Below are 20709 nucleotides of genomic sequence, written 5' to 3' on the forward strand. Positions count from 1 at the left end.
ATTTAGTACCTCTAAACCTTCTTTTATTTCTTTTGGTAAGGAAACGGAACAGTACATCAAAACTATGTATGATTCAAAAAATAAGAAAGCTGCTAAAACCATTCAGTTATTCTCTTATGATGTATATATTTGAAACTCCCACTGGCTCTGCTCTTGACTAATGTATTTTCTGTAATAATGACTCTGTCTGCTTGTTCTTACTGTTTGTATCGTAAATATTTAACAATTTATTAAAAAAAAAAAAAAAAAAAAATGTAGGTCATACGTACTGCAATATAGTGTAACGGTCACACTGCGCGCTTTTATTTTGAATTTCTTCGGATCAGCGAGACAGCAGCAGTCCGCAGTAGCAGCAGCATGCTTTCAACACTGGTGAGTAGCATACCTGTCTCTCTATTATGTAAAACTATGTAAAATTCTTATATTAAACCATCATTACGATCGAAGTATTGTGAGCTAAGAGACTGGGGAATTTGCAAAAATGCTTGTTTGAACTCAGCTAATGTTCTATGTTTTAGCTAACTCTAGCTAATGTTAGTAGTTAGGCCTAATCAACCTAATTAGTCGACATAAGGTTACTGGTTTTATACAGCCGCTCTCGAAATCAAAGGCAGAATAAACAATTTCGAGGCAGTACAATTTCGAGGCAGTATTTTAAACAATTTCGAATACAAAAATGCAAGCTGAATTAGCTCAGCAGCCACATCTGGTGGCTCTTTTTGTTGCAGCTGCTGTTTTTTTCCTTTCAGTTTTGTGTGAATGATTTAAAAGACATTTGGTAATATTGTAATATTAAGTGCAGGCCTATCTCCTAAAAATTGCGTGAATTTATTTATATAAATTATATGTGCGAGTAAGACCTGAGAGGTATCGATGATGTGACATCAGACAGTGTGCAACGCGGTAAAACTATTTGCGCCGCAGTCTATGCTCCATATGGATAGCACACGGTTGACGAAGTCATGGGGAAATGTAATTTTTCTGACCTCTGGTTACAGGACTCGAGATTCAAAGACTGGCTTAGGCCAGTAGTTGTTAACAGCCGAGAGGCTTATTGTCTGTAAAAAGACAATGACTATCACCTGGATGGGAGTGAACGCCGTCAGGTCACACATGGAGTCTAATAGCCACCAAACAAGACTGCGCAGATGTAGTGAGCAATTACCAATTTCGATGTTCTGCGCTAGTGCGACGGCTACATCACCGCAAACCTCCACTGCTTTCCCGCAAGCCACTGCCAGCGGTAGGCCTACCAGCACCGTGTTACTCCTTATGCCTAACTGCCTAACTCAAACGTAGACTCTCTCTACGACGCTAAAGTTGGCTTCCGCTTCGCCAGCCTCCGATTTAAGGGGAAACACTTAAGGGGAAAGTTAAGGGGAAATTAACTTATTGTGCAGTGCGACTGTTTGTCTGTTTTTTGTGACACTTCGTGTTGTGAAAACGTTTTAGACATTTTAGGTAAGACATCAGCTTTGCCTGACACCTACGATTGTATCTGTGAAACTTTTATTTTATTTGTGAAAATGCTAAAGGGGAGATTTCACCGTTTTTGTTTTACACCAAGACCACATTAAAGACCTCTCAAATCTGGACTGGATTGATGTACAGACCCTGAAGATTCATAAAAACACAGTCTCTGATTTGTGAAACCTTTATTCTATTTGTGAAAATGCAATAAAGACACATTTCACACTTTTTTCAGCACATAGACCGCATTAGACCAGGTCCAGATCAAAAACCACTGTACCTAGACCTCTCAAATCTGGACTGGATTAATGTACAGACCTTGAAGATTCATAAAAACACAGTCTCTGATTTGTGAAACCTTTATTCTATTTGTGAAAATGCAATAAAGACACATTTCACACTTTTTTCAGCACATAGACTGCATTAGACCAGGTCCAGATCAAAAACCACTGTACCTAGACCTCTCAAATCTGGACTGGATTGATATACAGACCCTGAAGATTCATAAAAACACAGTCTCTGATTTGTGAAACCTTTATTCTATTTGTGAAAATGCAATAAAGACACATTTCACACTTGTTTCAGCATATAGACCACTTTGGACAAGGTCCAGATCCAAAACCACTGCACCTAGACCTCTCAAATCTTTTTACATGGAGAAGTTGTTGAAAAGGCACAGAGTCAGTAAAAAATTCAGCAATTTTCGTTCTTTTAAGTTTTTATGGCCTCACCTCTGTTTTTGTAACGTTGTGTCTAGGTGCCTCATTGTTTTCTGATTCTCTGCTTTCCTTTGCAGGTTCCAGGTCGTGGGAAGGTCATCCTCTTCATGAGGCACCTGGACTGGTGTGGTGTCTAGATAAGGCTCTCCATACTGCAGATCTCTCTCTCTTGCTCCTGCCACTGCATCCACTGCTTTTGTTCTGTTTGCTTTTTTTGTTTGACACACTCACACACATGCTTACATCACTGATTACGGACTTTTATATATATTTTCATGCACTCAGAGGGGCATGTAATTTGGTGGATTCTTGAATTTGATTGGATTTGCCTGGCAACAGTGGGGGGGTTAAATAGTTGACCACTAATTGCAAAGGTTGTCTAAAGAGCTACACCGAAGTGCCTCGATCCAATCAGGTAAATTTGATGTGGCCTAAAATATTCCTGCAACTTTATAATGACATTTTATTTGACATAACAGCCACAAATATGCTCATCTGTTCGATATTCCATTAAAAATAGGAAAAGTTCTAAACTAATGAAATCTGTTTGGTAGGCTATGCACAAACTCCCTAATTTTACTGTGCTAATGCTATTTGCATTAATGTAGTTTATAGCCATGAGACATGCCTGTATGATGCTGGAGGAAGCCCTGACAAAGTCCGGTCGGGTTGTTTAGGGAGCTCTCCACGGTGCTGACTGGCCCCCAGTGGGCGCATTCCTCCATGACGATGCGGGACCCATGCAGAACATTAGGTTGCATAATTTTAAACTTATCACAGCAAAACGTTTGTTGACTACGACGGAGTATTAGGGCCATATTGAGAAAAAAAAATCACAGACTTCCAGAATGAAGTCATAAGTTTACGAGAATAAAGTCAGAAATTTCGAGAATAAAGTCATAATATTCTAACATGTTGTTTTAGAGGAGGAGAGTTGTTAAAATGAGGGCCGTGGAGCATTTCGTGGAACTGTACTTCAGGTTTCACAAAAAAGGAGATACTTAATCTTTTGGTGCATCAGCATCACATTGTCATAAGTATCAGGATGCCGGCAGTACACCTGCAGATGCTCCAACGCCTGATGGCATATGTATTCAAAACTAAACTAAAGCCCTATGGCATTGCTATTACTGGCTGCATTGACGGATTTAGTCGACACATAATATGGATGGAGGCATACAACTAACAGACATCGCCTTTTCCTGAATTTTTTTTTCTCAATGTGGCCCTAATACTCCGTCGTAGTTGACAGCAATCAGTCATCATCTATCTGTCGTGGAGGCGACCAATTATAGTTATTATGGAAAATAATAACTTGGAAATCAAGGAAATAATAATAAGGAAAAGTGGGGTATTTACAAGAATTTATCGTTTAGAGATAAAGTATTAGGACTCTTAAGTGCTAAAAAATGTCTCGATTTTCTACTTCAAGTATTCATTATAAATAATTGTGTCTTTCATTTCTTAGGCTTTAAAATGGAGAAATTAAGAAGAGGTCAGAGACGTGGCTATTCAGATTCATGGACAGAGTCAGGAGGAGACGACAGGATAGTGAGAGAACTGTCAACTTTTGAACATCTTAATCGAAAAATAAGTTGGAATAGCCCCATGTGGGAAATGTTGGCAGCTAAAATATTCAAGGAGAAAAATGTCAAAAAAAGAAAGTGGCTGTACACTATATGGCACAGTGACATGAAGCCAGTCAGAACAAGAGTTTTGTTGAGGCAGAAGCAAAAGATTGAGTGTACCTCTTAAAATTTTGAAAAAAAATGAAGATGAGGAAAAAAGAGACACAGGATCTGAGACTGAGGACAAACTTAGTGCTATTGTAGAAGACATTTCTCCGACATGTGAGCAAGAGCAAAGTCCAATAATCTGTGAGGATGAACATAATACTTTGTGTGGAGACTGGATTGTGGGAGGGAGGTTCAGCATGATACAGATAATCTAGTTAGTAAAGATGAGGAGAAAACATTGGAAATTGAGAAAAAGTTAGAAAAAACACATGAAGAGACAACAGTTAATGCTGAAGCCAGTGGAGACAAGCAAGTGCATTCAGACTGACAGCGTTGTGTGTCCTGATGATACCTTATTTTGTACTTGTAAACAACCAAACAATCCCAACGAGCCATATGCCTAGTGCAACCTCTGCCATGACTGGTTTCATCCTGTTTGTGTGGGATTCCAAAGTATTGGAGACATTGCTGCCATATCCCCATGGCACTGTCCTTCATGTACCAGAGATACCCAAAAAGCACAGTCTGGACAAAAGGACCAGGTGAAGAGAAGGTTATCCTTTGGACAAGAAATTCCATCCTGCCCCAAGGAGTTTACAGTAAGCCTAACAAGGACTGAATGGGCTGCAATTCAGCCAGCTAAAAGAAAAGGATACAGAGTCTTGAAGAAAGGCTGGACGGATCTTCTAAGCCGCAAAATAGGATGTATAAACACATTTTGCGTTCTTTCCTTTAAGTCTAACAAAGTACAATTCAGTCAAAGTCGAAAAAATAAAAGTGCATATTGGAGGGGTAAGGCTGTATGCACATTTTCTGGTTGCACAACTTACTTCCTATCTTTGGAGCAAGATCCAAATGATACTGAAGATGATATACCTGTTCATGTAAAAGTCCAGGGAAAAATTCATCACAGTTGCCATGAACAGCATAGCCGACACTGCCGCCAACCTGAGCGCCACACACTCAGAGGACAACTTGGCGAATGTTCTCCCATGTTACTCCACACAAAACAACTGGCATCCACGGATAAAGAGAAAATATTTGCAGGAAATCTTAATGATGTTAAGTCTGTCCCAGTCTTGCAAAAGATATCAAGTGAAAAAAATCTTGATAATCGTTTAGATAGTGATGCTTTCATGGAGTGTTTTAAAATTCAGCAAAAGCAGGATGTGGAAAAACCAAGCTCCAAGTTAAAACACAGTGTCATTCAATATGTTGCAATGTCTCCCTTTGTAGTTCACAGTTATTCAGAATCACAGTTGCATATTCTCAATGAACAACAGAAGACGAATGATTGTCTGTTATATATGGCTGCAACTGGCAGTGTAGTTGCAAAACCTCACCCCTCCAGCCAGTCAGTACTATATTATGCACTTTGCACACCATGCCAGTCCACAACCCAAACTGTGGTTCCAGTAGCAGAAATGCTGACATCAGACCAAACCACTGCAACAATTCTACACTGGTTGACTTGCCTGCGTCGGGATTATTACAAGCTGTTCCAGAAAGACTTGAGGCCACAAAAAATTGAAACAGATTTCAGTGATCCACACAGTTATTCAGGCATTCAACAATGTCAGCATTCAGCAGTACTTACGACTTTGTTTTCAGGTGTGCCAAGAGCAGCAGACAGTGCAAATGACTGTGATACACCTCTGTTCTGCTCACATGCTTAAGCTGATAACCATGAAACTGAGCAAGGTGCAGTGCAAACAAGAAACAAAAAATATTTTCCTGTACAGCTTTGCCCTTCTCCAAAATGCCACAGATTTTTGTGTGATCTTGTCAATTATAAAGTCCCTTGTGTTTGTGTTCTCATCAAGGAATGAGACAAAAACGTGTCAGGAACATCTGTCAACACTGCAGGCAGCCATTCAGACACAGAAGACAGACAAAATAAACATCAAAGATGCAGATGATGATGAACCAAGTCTTCACCAAGTGAAGACCTGCATAAATCAATCAGAAAGTCATCACCTTTCTTTGCTCCCATCAAAGCTGTGGTAAAGTAAACAAATGATAAAGCAAGAAAGGAAGATGAAGCAGAGGGTGCAGCACAAAAAAATAATACCCATTTCTGTGAGTCTGTGTTGGGCATTCTTTTAGACTATGCAGGTGCAGTTCCCCTTTGGTCAAAGGGCAAAACTAGAGACAGTAATGCCATACTAGAAAATTGGTTCCGCACAACAAAAAATGTGGTTCTGACATCAAAGCTGCACAGAGGAGCAGGAAATTTTCTGCAGCTCCAGCAACAGTTTGTTGAGGGAAGAATCAAAGGAATGTTACTGAAAAAGCAAGTACCACAGACGAAACAGCCTTTATCAGACAATGATGATGGAGAGGACATTGATGGTCCAGTCTCTCTTCCCCTATCGCAAGAAGAGAAATGGAAAAAGCAAAGTACGCAAAAGAGAAAATCGAAGTATTTCAACTCTCCTCCTCCAACAAAAAAGCATCTTGTCTGCAACATCTGCCAGCCAAAAACATCCAAAGACAAAGAGTCACATCAAAGGTGCACCACCCCCACAACCACAAACAAGACAGGGATGCTGTCCATATTGGGGAGGAGAAGGGTTAATTGAGAAGCAAACAGTGTCAATGACAAATACATGTACAGTGGACAACCTCCTGTACATGCTTCACATGGCTATCAAGAGGAGACCAGGGATTAGCACTGATCTAAATGCAAGCTCCAATAATTGGATTTCCACCTTACTGCAAGTCCACAAACCTTTTGAAAAGAAGGAGTGGTCCCAGGGAAAATTATTGTGGCTAAACGCCATTGGCTGATTTAAAGGGACTTCATGGGATGCTTATGGGACAGAGGAAGACATGGTTGCATGTCGTCTCGAGTATCTCATGACAACAGAAATCATGCAAAAGTGCAAGAATGCAGCTTGTCCTGTTGTGAGAAGACGAGTCAACAGTACTGACATCTTGTAAGAATTATTTAATTCTGTAAAATGAAAATCAATGCATGTTTTTCATTTCACTTGCGAGAAAGTATAATTTATTTTAAAACGACAAACATTGGTTCATATAAGTTAACAAAGATAGAGACTGGTCATATTTATGTTAATCTACATATCTTACATGTGATTTATTTGTTTATTTTCAGGTGTGAAGACTTCAGTACTTTACAGATAGATATTGACAGGTGGATGAATGCATCCCTTACAGCTCCATGCAAAAGGTAAGTATACAGTATGCAAACATACAGACCATTCTCTTGAATGCAGTTACACAGCTCTCATGCCTAGTTGTCCATTGAGTCTGACATTTTCATAGTTTTACAATATTTAATGTTTTCTAACTTTTATCTTAACAGAGGTCCTGCCCCATGCACTGACAGTGAGCAGACACTGCAGCGTGTCTTCGTGAATGGACAGCCATGTGTGTTACTGGTCTCAGTGATACACCAAGCCAATCTCAGTGACAAGCTGCATCCTACAGCCTTGCCACACCTGGTGACAATTCTCTGTGTCACACTTGTACATGTTTTTGTCACTGATTTTATTTGTTTACGTTGCTATTCTAATATAGTTTGAATTAATTTGTGAGTGGTCATCACATTTTTCTGCTATACTGTCAATACCCACAAAGGTACGAGCCAGCTGCAGTGACATACCACCTGGGCACAAAGAATCACTTTGTGGCATTCCACAAACTGGGCGCTGACGAAGGCTGGCATTTTTATGATGGCCTTGAGGAAATGCTCAACCCTGGCAAGGGTGATGTTGTCATCACTGACACATTAAGGAAAAAGAAACTTAAGGCTAAGTGTAAAGTTAGCCACATTGTCATGGTCAGGGTAAGTATGGACATTAATTATGGCATAACACTGTCTTGACTTCTAAAACTAGTTTTCCTTTGTATTTCAACAGATGACAAAAATATTCATGTCTTTCGGTTCACAAACAAGAAATTGAAATTAATCACAGTAATAACTAAACGTGTTGATCAGACTTACTTATCTTGTCTTTCACATTCAGGTGACAATCATTTATGGAGAAAATTGGTGATAGTCCTCTCACATAATCTCATCATAAAAATTCTTTTGTTTTTCTCTTGCTTTAGGACAAAGCAGCAGAAGCTGTTGAAGAAAGGCGGCAGGACAATGAACAGCTTGTTACATTCATTGTGAACCACAATGGAGCTGACGGAAAGCTGAGGGTAAGTCTAACATGTCATTACTTTCCTATATGGAGCAATTTTACTAAAAACAACTATGAAATTACAGAGAAACACCTAACGTGATCCATTCATAATGTATCAGCCTGTGATAAAATGTGATATATTAAACACCCATTAACCAATTACTAACTTCATGTGATGTGCAATTAGTTCAGTGAGGAAACAGCTGTAACTGCTTGTGGCTTGTTCGCTTCTGCCAAGAACACCATTCTCCTTACATGCACTGCACTAGACCTCAACAAAATTGTGGAATTGTGGGGCTTTGCAAATATGTTTGGAATAACGCTGTATCAGATAAAGCATATTGTCATTATTACCAAAGTAAACACTTTATACCAGCACATTCAGATACCATAGTAGTTAGGTCAGTTAGTTTTACAGTAAAGTTTCATTGCAGAGATTTAAAGGCACATATGTCCACTGTGGAAAGAAAGCCACTATTTGGGGTATTCTGTCCTCTTGCTTTCAATGGAACTGATGAAACAGGCTGAGACATGGCTATGCCTTACAGTACCGCTGTGTGTGAGCAGATAAAAATGGACAGAACATTTTTAAATATTCATGTTTAATTACTTCACTTGCTAATATTTTTCCGGCCATTCTGTCCAGTGAGGAGGAGTCCCACTTTTATTTTAAAGATAGGTGGGTCCCAATCATCTTAGATGATGATGTGCAGCTGGACAAGATCGTTAAGTACCTGTCAGACTTCCTTGACAGCTGTGACACCATCTCTCCAGAAGTCTGCACCATGGTGTCTTCTGACAGGATCAAATACATGCTTAATGTGATGCTGTCAGAGGTAGGTCGACAGCTGTTTGACTTAAATTTATGAAGTTATATACACGAATGACAGTATTCCTATTACTTGTGCATAGTACAATTAAGCGAAGCATTGGTAGTAAAGATTTTACCACAGAAGGTGTGTGCTTTTCTGTTCTATGAAGATCAAATATTTCTAATGTCAATCTTTAACCTTCTGCTTAACCGTATAGTGCAGTACATTTTCAGATAAGTTACACGAAGTGAGTTATTATTATTGTAAACACATTTTTCTATAAGAATTAATATCTCTAAGTGTGCCTTAATAATAATTTAACAAAAGTAATGATGAAATAGAAAGGGAATAGTAAAATGAGCAGAGGGAAAAAGGACAAGTGAGAGAACGACTTAAATATTTGATGTGACAGTAAGATAAAGAAAAACTTGGAGGATTTAGGGACATAGATTCAGTTATTGTACAAGACACCAACAAACTGAAAAACTAAAGGGTCGAGCAGGAAAGAGCTTTAAAAAAAAGTAGGTAAGACTCGGAAGGCAGTTCATGCAACAAAGGGTGGCTACAGCCTTAAAAAAATAAATGTATTCTGGTATGCAATGGATGTACTTATAGCACACCTCAATAATTAATAGTAAACAAATACTGAACACCTGAATTAGCTTCATTTTTGTAAAGTATGTCTGTAGGAGATACAATATACTGTGAGATAAATGATAAGCAGGACAAACTTAATATTTTTAAACTATGGACAATCGGGTAGGGTCAGTATCATGTCTGTAGGTAGGTAGTTGGTCAGGTGATGAGGAAAGGGAGGAACACAAAGAGGACAACTGGTGGCCGGGAGAACAAGAACAGGGTCTGAAATGATGGCAGATGTTAGTAAAGCCAACAAACTATTTTAATCAATCAGGTATTCATAATTGTGATAATTACTGTAATTGTATTGTTCAAATGATAAATAATAGCACTAATAGCAAAAGTGATTCTAACACAGGCAACAATAAAGGCTATGGAAGAGGTCTGCAAACTGACGGTGACGGAAGCTGTGGCAAAAGTGGACCATGGCCAGATGGAGGAAAGGTAAGTGCAAATGATGACTTTTATAGGATGTTTCCCAATTGAGCAATCGATGAAGATGTGTTTAATGTTTCTCAAGAGATAAACATTACCTTTTTACTTTTTTACTGTTTTGTAGTGAGAAAGAAGACATTTTCATGTCCATTCGAAATGAGATGGAGAGACGGGATTTGACATGAAAGAAAAGATGTTCAAAAAATGTTTGTCCCTTTATTTTCAATAAAGGTTTCACAAATCAGAGACTGTGTTTTTATGAATCTTCAGGGTCTGTACATCAATCCAGTCCAGATTTGAGAGGTCTAGGTACAGTGGGTTTTGGATCTGGACCTGGTCTAATGCGGTCTATGTGCTGAAAAAACTGTGACATGAGTCTTTATTGCATTTTCACAAATAGAATAAAGGTTTCATAAATCAGAGACTGTATTTTTATGAATCTTCACGGTCTGTACATTAATCCAGTCCAGATTTGAGAGGTCTAGGTACAGTGGTTTTTGATCTGGACCTGGTCTAATGAGGTCTTGGTGTAAAACAAAAACGGTGAAATCGCCCCTTTAGCATTTTTACAAATAAAATAAAAGTTTCACAGATACAATCGTAGGTGTCAGGCAAAGCTGATGTCTTACCTAAAATGTCTAAAATGTTTTCACATCAAGAAGTGTCACAAAAAACAGACAATCAGTGGACAAACAGTCGCACTGCACAATAAGTTAATTTCCCCTTAACTTTCCCCTTAAGTTCCGAATCGGAAGCCAACTTCAGCGTCGTACTCTCTCTCTCTCTCTCTCTCTGATTCTCTCTCAATTCAATTCAATTCAAATCAGCTTTATTGGCATGAATGTAAAACAACAATATTGCCAAAGCTACATATAAATGACATAAGAACAATTTCTTACATTTCATTAAATAAGTAAATAAAAAAGTAAAAGTTGTTTGTATGTGTTAATAGTAAGTAAAATAATAATAATAAAAAAATGAAAAAGTTAGAAAATGAAAATAATATATTAAAATAAAATAAATAAATAAAATAGTAAGCGTGTGTGTGTTAAAAAAATTAAAATATATTAAAATTAAATAAATAGATAAAACTGTAAATGTGTGTGTGTGTGTGTGTGTGTGTGTGTGTGTGTGTGCAGTTTTATGATTCTAGGCTGTTTGTTTTTCCAGAGAGTTCAGGTATGCATTTTAAGAAAATGCTGTCTTTCTCAACGCAAACACAAGAAGGCTCCATTTTATTACTGGGATCTTGTATGTGTACTTCATAATGTGTGTTGTGGGTCCCGCTGTGGAGAAATGACAGTGTCTCCCCAAAAGTTATGCAATCAACAGCGCTGCTGCAAATAATCCCCAAACGCAATAAATTTGCTTTTTATTAAGTGTTTCACATGCATGAAACAAAGTTGTGATTTATCAAACATATATTTCTTCAAAATCGCTGGTTTACTTATTCAAGTTAATATAAGATGGTGTGTAAATGGCAGTAAAAATAGTCAGGATTCAATTTCTGCACAAATTCGCTTTTCTCATGATTTATAGATTTCAGACAAATTTAGACAATTTAACTAGACTGACATCTAACAGCCATGCTGGCCCTTTGTTAAAACCAATCATTCAGTTTAGTTAAAGCCCAGCAGCATTATTCTGCAATAGTACATCTAGGCCAATCAGTGTTCATCCTAGCTCTTATTTATGAGAATGCCATTAATTAACAGCTTAATGTAGCTGCCAAGGAGTTTTATTATAGTCTTATCAGTTAATATGTGTGAATGCACCTGACATAATTACTAAGACAAAATATGACAAATCCAAACAAACTAAGAACTCTCAAATTGTTCTATTTCTAGGTTGGCTATATAGTTTTCATCTACAAGTGTGTTAAAATTGTGAATTTAACCTGAAATTTGGTGTTTACCTGTGCAAAAACATAAATTATGAAAAGTGCCTCCTGTTGACTTCTCTCAACCATTGTCTTCCTGTCACATTGAGATTTGACCTGATCAGTTGTTCAAACACTGTTGGAAAGTGTTCTTCTTTGCCACGTAAGTAATTTAAATGTAATAGTTTGCCATACAGTGGGTACGGAAAGTATTCAGACCCCTTTAAAATGTTCACTCTTTGTTTCATTGCAGCCATTTGCTAAAATCAAAAAAGTTCATTTTATTTCTCATTAATGTACACTCAGCACCCCATCTTGACAGAAAAAAACAGAAATGTAGAAATTTTTGCAAATTTATTAAAAAAGAAAAACTGAAATATCACATGGTCATAAGTATTCAGACCCTTTGCTGTGACACTCATATTTAACTCACATGCTGTCCATTTCTTCTGATCCTCCTTGAGATGGTCCTGCTCCTTCATTGGAGTCTAGCTGTGTTTAATTAAACTGATTGGACTTGATTAGGAAAGGCACACACCTGTCTATATAAGACCTTACAGCTCACAGTGCATGTCAGAGCAAATGAGAATCATGAGGTCGAAGGAACTGCCCAAGGAGCTCAGAGACAGAATTGTGGCAAGGCACAGATCTGGCCAAGGTTACAAAAGAATTTCTGCAGCACTCAAGGTTCCTAAGAGCACAGTGGCCTCCATAATCCTTAAATGGAAGAAGTTTGGGACGACCAGAACTCTTCCTAGACCTGGCCGTCCAGCCAAACTGAGCAATCGTGGGAGAAGAGCCTTGGTGAGAGAGGTAAAGAAGAACCCAAAGATCACTGTGGCTGAGCTCCAGAGATGCAGTAGGGAGATGGGAGAAAGTTCCACAAAGTCAACTATCACTGCAGCCCTCCACCAGTCGGGGCTTTATGGCAGAGTGGCCCGACGGAAGCCTCTTCTCAGTGCAAGACATATGAAAGCCCGCATAGAGTTTGCCAAAAAACACATGAAGGACTCCCAGACTATGAGAAATAAGACTCTCTGGTCTGATGAGACCAAGATTGAACTTTTTGGCGTTAATTCTAAGCGGTATGTGTGGAGAAAACCAGGCACTGCTCATCACCTGCCCAATACAATCCCAACAGTGAAACATGGTGGTGGCAGCATCAGGCTATGGGGGTGTTTTTCAGCTGCAGGAACAGGACGACTGGTTACAATTAAATGAAAGATGAATGCGGCCAAGTACAGAGATATCCTGGAAGAAAACCTCTTCCAGAGTGCTCAGGACCTCAGACTGGGCCGAAGGTTCACCTTCCAACAAAACAATGAGCCTAAGCACACAGCTAAAATAACAAAGGAGTGGCTTCGGAACAACTCTGTGACCATTCTTGACTGGCCCAGCCAGAGCCCTGACCTAAAAACCCAATTGAGCAGCTCTGGAGAGATCTGAAAATGGCTGTCCACCAACGTTCACCATCCAACCTGACAGAACTGGAGAGGATCTGCAAGGAAGAACGGCAGAGGATCCCCAAATCCAGGTGTGAAAAACTTGTTGCATCATTCCCAAGAAGACTCATGGCTGTAGTAGCTCAAAAGGGTGCTTCTACTCAATACTGAGCAAAGGGTCTGAATACTTATGACCATGTGATATTTCAGTTTTTCTTTTTTAATAAATTTGCAAAAATTTCTACATTTCTGTTTTTTTCTGTCAAGATGGGGTGCTGAGTGTACATTAATGAGAAATAAAATGAACTTTTTTGATTTTAGCAAATGGCTGCAATGAAACAGCGTTTTCAGAGTGAAAAATTTAAAGGGGTCTGAATACTTTCCGTACCCACTGTATATGCACGATGTATCTCTTGTCAGTTCATGCTCATTGGTCATTTTCAGTTCTGATATTATTGAACTTGCAAGCTCAAAAATTGTAGTAGGCCATGTGAAGTGCATGATGGTTGGCAAGTGCAATACTGTCAGAACTGAAAATGACATGAGCATGAACTGACACATTGACTATTCGTGTGAATGTTGATGGGCTGCCTCTTTCAAGGAGCTCTAATATGCAGCTGTGGCCTATTTTAGGTCAAATAGTTGAACTACCAAAAGCAAAAGTTGTGTGTGTATATGCAGGTCCCTGTAAACCTGAATCTGTGAATGACTACATGCATAATTTTATTGAAGATTTAAAAGCCATCACAACAACTGGTGTAATGTTAAGTGGGAAACAGTACAATGTCGCACTTCCAGATGCTTTTATTTGTGACACTCAAGCAAGAGCTTTTTTAAAATGTATCAAAGGTCATGCTGGCTGTAGTTCTTGTGAGCATTGCACATAGTATGGTATTTATGTTGACAGTAGAGTCGTGTTTCCAGACATGGATTCCAGCCTGAGGACAGACACTCAGTTTGAACAGATGTCTGATGAAGACCACCATCACTCTAAATCACCTCTCCAGGGGCTAGGCATTGGTATGGTTTCTGCTTTTCCTCTGGACTACATGCCTTTTGTTTGCTTTGGCGTTGTGCGTGAAGTGATTGCTCTGTGGTTTAAGGGGCCATTGCAATGTCGGGTTCCATCTTCTGTCCTTTCTGCCATCTCTGATCACTTGAAACTGTGTAGAAAAAGCCTACCCCGGAGCTTCTCCAGAAAGCCAAGATCTTTGTCCGAGTACAGCCAGTGGAAGGCTACAGAATTCAGGCAGTTCTTATTATATACAGGGCCAGTTGTGCTTTTTCAAAGATTGCCCAATCAACATTACAAAAACTTCCTGGTTTTGTCATGTGCTATGTAAATACTTCTGTCTCCTCTGTGTAGAGAGTTCTGTGGTTTTGCCAGAAAATTGTTAAGATTCTTTGTCACCAACTTTGCTAAGATATATGGGACTACATTTCTGGTTAACAATACACACAGTCTTATACATTTAGCAGATGATGCTGAAAAATATGGCCCTCTGGATTCAGTTTCATGTTTTCCTTTTGAGAATTATTTGGGAGTCCACAGGGTCCTGTGCAACAAATTGTCAGACGTGTCTATGAAAGGCGATTATTTCCTCACATGTCGAAAGACATGCCTGAAGGTGCTGAACTGAAACAGCCCCATGCATCTGGACCACTGCCAACAGATTTTTCCATGCATCAGGGTGTTCAATATAAGATGTATAAACTCAAAGACACAATCATCTCAAACTCCAGTGGTTCCAATTGTTTTGAACTGGGGGGCAGAGTTGCAATTGTGAAGAATATTGTGCATTCCACTGCAGAAACACATGTAGTGTATGAACTTTTTGAGACAGGGGCATGTTTTTTCAACTACCCCATCGATTCGACATGTCTTGGAGTTTGTTTACTATCAAAACTGTCTGGTCAGCTTGCCAGTGCTCCAGTAACAGACTTCACAAAACCACTGCTGTTATTGCCTCTTCAGAAAATGTTTGTGGCTTTGCCTCAGCTACACAGCACATAATATGATGAACTTTGCAGGATGCCCTCATTCAGTGTAGTGGAGTTTGTGGATGAAATTGACCCTGATGGCTGCAAGAAGGTGGACATCATTCCATTAGAGTGGTTCGAGGGCACTGACGGAAAATTATGCTGGTGGCCACCAGCCACATTGCTCAGTGTGGCACACCACCAGCTCAAAACTGGATTCTGTGTAATGTGCGTGTGATGAGAAATGCAGGTAACTTTAATTTTCCTCACTAACTACTGCTCTATTTCTATAAAAGTGCCAATGTGAAACGCCACTATGAAACATACCGACTCAAGTCTGACGTAAGGTCACAGAAAATAAGCAGTCTCAGATCCCAATATGATCGATCAACCAGTATCCTGACCCATTCATTCACTGCCCAACCAGGGAGAGAGGTTAGAGCTCAAATCTCTCACTGAACAACAGAAAGTGTATAGAAAGATATTAAAGGAAAAGAAAGAGAAACTGTTCAATTGTAAAGATGTGTTGATATTAATTTATTATAAAATTAGTTGAGACTGTTAATCAAGATATGAAATGGTTAACGAAGAAAAAGGGAAACTCAAGCTGCTGCTACACTTTATTTTTATAAAGTTAAACACTTTTTTTTAGACTTAGACAATTTAGACTTAGCAGAGGAAGTGGAAGCATGACCTGCTGACCCAGAGCATGTAGCGAGTAAAGCAGAGGAACTTATTGAAGTTCTTGGAGTTATTTCCGCACTTTCTGACCAAGATATTGACCACAGAGTGACTGCAGATTTAGAAGAAGTAGTCCAATAGCACCACCCAGTGTATTGGAATGTGTTCACTAGCTCTGCATTGATCCATTATCTGGAATTGATTTGTCCTGGCTTGATGCACAGGGTAACCAATCAGGCGTTAGGTTCTGCCTACAAACTTTTGATGGGTGAGTTTGACAGTTTTAAGTAATTCATGAAGCAACGCAGGACCATGAAATATAAATGTGAATAGTGAAATAATTATATATGTATTTTACATAAAATGAATCGGTATTTGAATTAATTAATGACATATTTAATAACACATTTATGTATTTAATTCCAATTTTAATTAACTAATGACACATTTAAGTAATTATTTAATGGTGTATTTATTTAATTGTGGCACTTTCAGTCCTCCATAAAAGCCTTCTTACAACTTGAATGCTGTGTTAGAGAACAGAAGAGCTGTTGGGCTGAACAGCCCATGACAACCTATGGGAAGCGACTGCAAGGCAGAAAAAAAATGTGGCTGGGGAAGATGATTTGGCCTGACATTTTTTTTTCTTGCTTTAATCCCTGTTTCTGTGTGCGGTCCTCACTTTATTTTATGGATTTGCTTTTTTTTTGTACTACACACCAGTTAGGTATTGAGCACGGTGGCATTTTCAAATTAAAGTAAATTAGAGGAAAAATGTCTCACGAGATGAAAATGCAAGGAATCTCTCTGTCCTGGACTGCACTGTTTTGAGAACTGCTCATCTAATTTCTTTAATAATAATACTAAATAAGCTTGTAAGATAGGTGTTGCCAGAGTAGGTCAAAACTAGGAGGCAGACTCAGGACGTTGTGGTAGAAGTCCTTTTGTGTGGGCATTTATTCAAGTGCTTCCCAAAATGTGAAAAGCAACAAAAAAAAACAACTAAACATATTTACAAAAATACTGAGGAAAAATCAACTCATACTAGATTGAAATTAACAGCACTTGTCTCAGCAGCAATTTATCTCTCCCCACTTCTCTTCACTTCCCCCAAGAGAACTGACCCTTATACATTTCTTACCTGCCTGAAGACTAGACGTGGATTAAACCATCCTCACTTCAGGTGGTATTTATTTACAGATATCTTTTACCAAGACACAAGTGTGGCATTTGAATGTAACACCCACTCAATATTCCCCACCATTCATAAAATGAGAACGAAACAGAATTAAATATACAACTTATTCCCCCGTTAACATGGTACGCCCCTGACGTAATTGGTGACGTCATCGTATTCATTTAACCGGCACACTGCGGGGCGGCCCCCTCCCACACAGCGGCTTTCGGCGTCAGGTAAGATACCTACTGAAATAATATATGTGCTAAATCAAACGAAATATATAATGCAACGAACAATAAAAATTACTGGAAAAAACAACCTATGCCTGCCATTATTGTTGCAACCTTGATTGATGGATGTTGAAGATTATAAAGAAAGGCTGAACACAAAACAGACCCGGGATAGTAGTGTGCACGTGCGTTACCAGCTGAAATTAATTTATGGTTAAAGTAAATGAATAAACAAAAAGGTGTACAAATGAAACAACAGGTAATCTAACAAGTAAATACCTAAATAAATAAGTGACAAGTGACAGAGATGAGTCTACTTTGTCACAAAGCTTAAATCAACATATAAAAAGCAATCTTTTTACCCAAATAATGCTGGTTCTATTGGCATTTCAAATCTGAAGCCTGCATTTTACCATTGAAGCCTCAACTAATGTGCATCAGTTATTGTTTTTTAGTGCATTTTGGAATTTTAATGTGAAAAAACGTGCATCATTTTATTTTATGATTATTTGTACACTCCTCACAAAGCTATTATATATTTATTATGATTATGAGGGAGTAATAAAATGTTTTATTAAGTTCAAGTACTTCATAAATATTTTCTTGTGCTAAAAATCCATAACGATGATCCATCATATCCTTCATACTTTTGCCAATATGGCCCTGAAGTTGGCCATTGTTTAATTCTAAATGGTGTTTAAAGAGAATGTTTTTAGTGTTAGCTCATACTGTCAACCAAATTTGTTTTACAGTGGCTCTTAAGAAGAATTTGTTGACGGCACAGGTGAACAAGCAGGAAGCAGAGAGGGCCCTGTCGAAATGGTTTACTGGGGCAAGAGGAGGACGAAGGGCATCCAGACAGCCAGTGCCAAATTAAACAGTACTGAGCAGTGGTTGAATATGAGTGAGAGCAGAAATAACACGAAATATTACATTGTTTTCCATTGTTTTTCTGGAACAATTATTTTCATTACCAATGAATCTGTTGATCATTTTGTCTATTAATCAGCAAAATATTCAAAAATAAAAAGTTGAAATCAGAATGTGGCCATTTTTTAAATTAGATAGAGCCTGACTCAAACTGGTTGGTGATTAATAATTTTTTTTTTTGATTAATTGTTGCAGCTCTAGGTTGGATGTTTATTCAAACTGTACTGAGAACTCTGTATTTTTTAAAGCATATCTTGCCCAGCTGGGGCCCACCTACAATCTGGTGTAATCCTGCATTACACCCACATGGGCAATTGGCTTGGGGTCAACATGGAACCCGCGAACAATCCCACTTGCAACCCATATTTCAGCCCATACTGTCCCCATGTAGGTCCCACATAGAACTAAAGCCTATGACCAAGATGGGTCTTGTCTGTTTTGCCCAGCTGGGGCCCACCTAAAACCTTGTGTAATCCTGCATTAAACCCACACGGGCAATTGGCTTGGGGCCGACATGGAACCCGCGGACGATCCCATATGGGTGTGATCTGACAATCCCACCTGTGGCCCATGATTCTGCCAAAATCCGGGATCAAACCAGGGACCTTGAGATCGTCAGTCTAACCCTCTCCCAACTGAGCTATTTCGGCTCAAACACCAATTGTGTGGGGGCCCTTGGGCCAAATGCTAACACCATCCCAAAAATGTTGTACAAAGACTTTGCAGAGAAAGCTTTTTACCGAAGCTGGGACCTACTTGTGCCGAAACCCGGGATCAAACCAGGGACCTTTAGATCTTCAGTCTAACACTCTCCCAACTGAGCTATTTTGGCTAAGAAGCCAACTGTGTGGTGGCCCTGGGCCCAAATGCTAATACCATCCCAAAAATGTTGTACAAAAATGTCGCACAGCAAATACAGTTTTTGATTCAATGGTCAAATGTACAGTGGCCCCTGGCCCTTAAGCAAGAGAACGTTCCAAATGTATTTTACAGAGATTCCACAGAACAACAGGTTTCCACATGATAATTGAGGATCTTGCTTTTTCCTTTAACATCTGAGTATGCACCTCTAACCATCACAGCAATCTTTTACCAAAACTGCAACCTACATATGCCAAAAACCGGGATTGAACCAGGGACCTTTAGATCTTCAGTCTAACGCTCTCCCAACTGAGCTATTTTGGCTGAAAAGACAACTGTGTGGTGGCCCTGGGCCCAAATGCTAACACCATCCCAGAAATGTTGTACAAAACTGTTGCACAGCAAATATTTGATTCAATGGTCAAATGTACAGTGGCCCCTGGCCCAAAAGCTATTGACAGTGTCGCAAATGTTTAAGAGAGATTCCCCAGAACAACAAGTTTACACAAGACATTTGGGGATCTTGCTTTTTCTTTTAACATCTGAGTAAGCACCTCTAACCATCACAGCAGTCTTTTACGAAAAAACCGGGCCTTACATCTGGTGAAACTTAATGTTTCATTTATGTATTTTCGTAGACTACAGCTTCGTAGTTTTGCCATGCAAGCAATTTCTTTACCCAATAGTTGACTTTTTATTATTTATGAATCAATCACTTATAATAACTAATAATTTAAATAAAATATTTTAAATTAAGCTCTTATCAATTCAAGTTGGAATTAACTGTTCACACCAAGTAAATACTTATAAATGAACTGAAATGAACTTCTATTTTGTGAGTGCTGTTCACCTTTCAGACCACTAGAGGACATAGCTCTGTAACAGTTGGTGCTGGTTGAGTGATCATAGGGTGTTTAAATTAATTTCAAGATTCATGATAAAATTCCCATTATATTTACTTGTATATATATCCATTAGTTTATAGACAATGTAGGTTTTTATCCTAAGTATTTATTTTAAATGAATAATATTTGGAAATGACATTGTGTTAATTCCGGTTATTTCCACCAACACTACTGCATAGTCTGTATCATAACAGTGGATGAAATAAAACATGAATGGAGACAATCACAGTATTTACAGCAATACACAAAACAGGCTACCTACAAACTTCAGATGAGATGAGTTGAGCACTGACTATGCTGGGTTTCAGTTTAGAATCCCTTTGGACAAACGCATATTATATGTCCGTTGGACAAAAACTCTGACAAATTGAAATGCCCTCTTCACACCCAGTAAAGACCCAGTAAACACTCTGGACACGCTGTCAAGATGCGACCCAGGGTTTCCCAATACAATAACTGTACTTGGTGTTTCATTGTGGTTACTTTAATAAAGGTAAAAATGTCATCAGGACATAGTTAGTGGTCATACATGAAAGTAAAGACCCTTCAGACCTTTGAGTCGTCGACCCTATCACAGCAGGTAATAGCGTCCCGCTGCTGATAGTCTCACTTCAAATCAAAGTGTTTTTCAGTGCATACCATTCTTTTTTGGA

General features: G+C 38.8%; 1 long non-coding RNA gene and 3 other non-coding genes across 4 annotated transcripts; 1 reads left to right on the top strand and 3 right to left on the bottom strand.

Annotated features, from left to right (window-relative positions):
- The first annotated feature begins 9215 nt into the window (after window positions 1–9215).
- On the top strand, window positions 9216–10212 carry LOC127372592 (uncharacterized). The gene is made up of 2 exons (XR_007886710.1): window positions 9216–9807; window positions 9892–10212. It is a non-coding gene; the product is annotated as an uncharacterized LOC127372592 (long non-coding RNA).
- Window positions 10213–18867: 8655 nt separating this feature from the next.
- Window positions 18868–18940, bottom strand: trnav-gac (transfer RNA valine (anticodon GAC)). Its single transcript has one exon. It is a non-coding gene; the product is annotated as a tRNA-Val (tRNA).
- A 109-nt stretch (window positions 18941–19049) lies between these two features.
- Window positions 19050–19122, bottom strand: trnaf-gaa (transfer RNA phenylalanine (anticodon GAA)). Its single transcript has one exon. It is a non-coding gene; the product is annotated as a tRNA-Phe (tRNA).
- A 280-nt stretch (window positions 19123–19402) lies between these two features.
- Window positions 19403–19475, bottom strand: trnaf-gaa (transfer RNA phenylalanine (anticodon GAA)). The gene has a single exon. It is a non-coding gene; the product is annotated as a tRNA-Phe (tRNA).
- Window positions 19476–20709: the final 1234 nt, after the last annotated feature.

Source organism: Dicentrarchus labrax, unplaced genomic scaffold (genome assembly GCF_905237075.1).
Source record: "Dicentrarchus labrax unplaced genomic scaffold, dlabrax2021, whole genome shotgun sequence".
Lineage (NCBI taxonomy): Eukaryota > Metazoa > Chordata > Actinopteri > Moronidae > Dicentrarchus > Dicentrarchus labrax.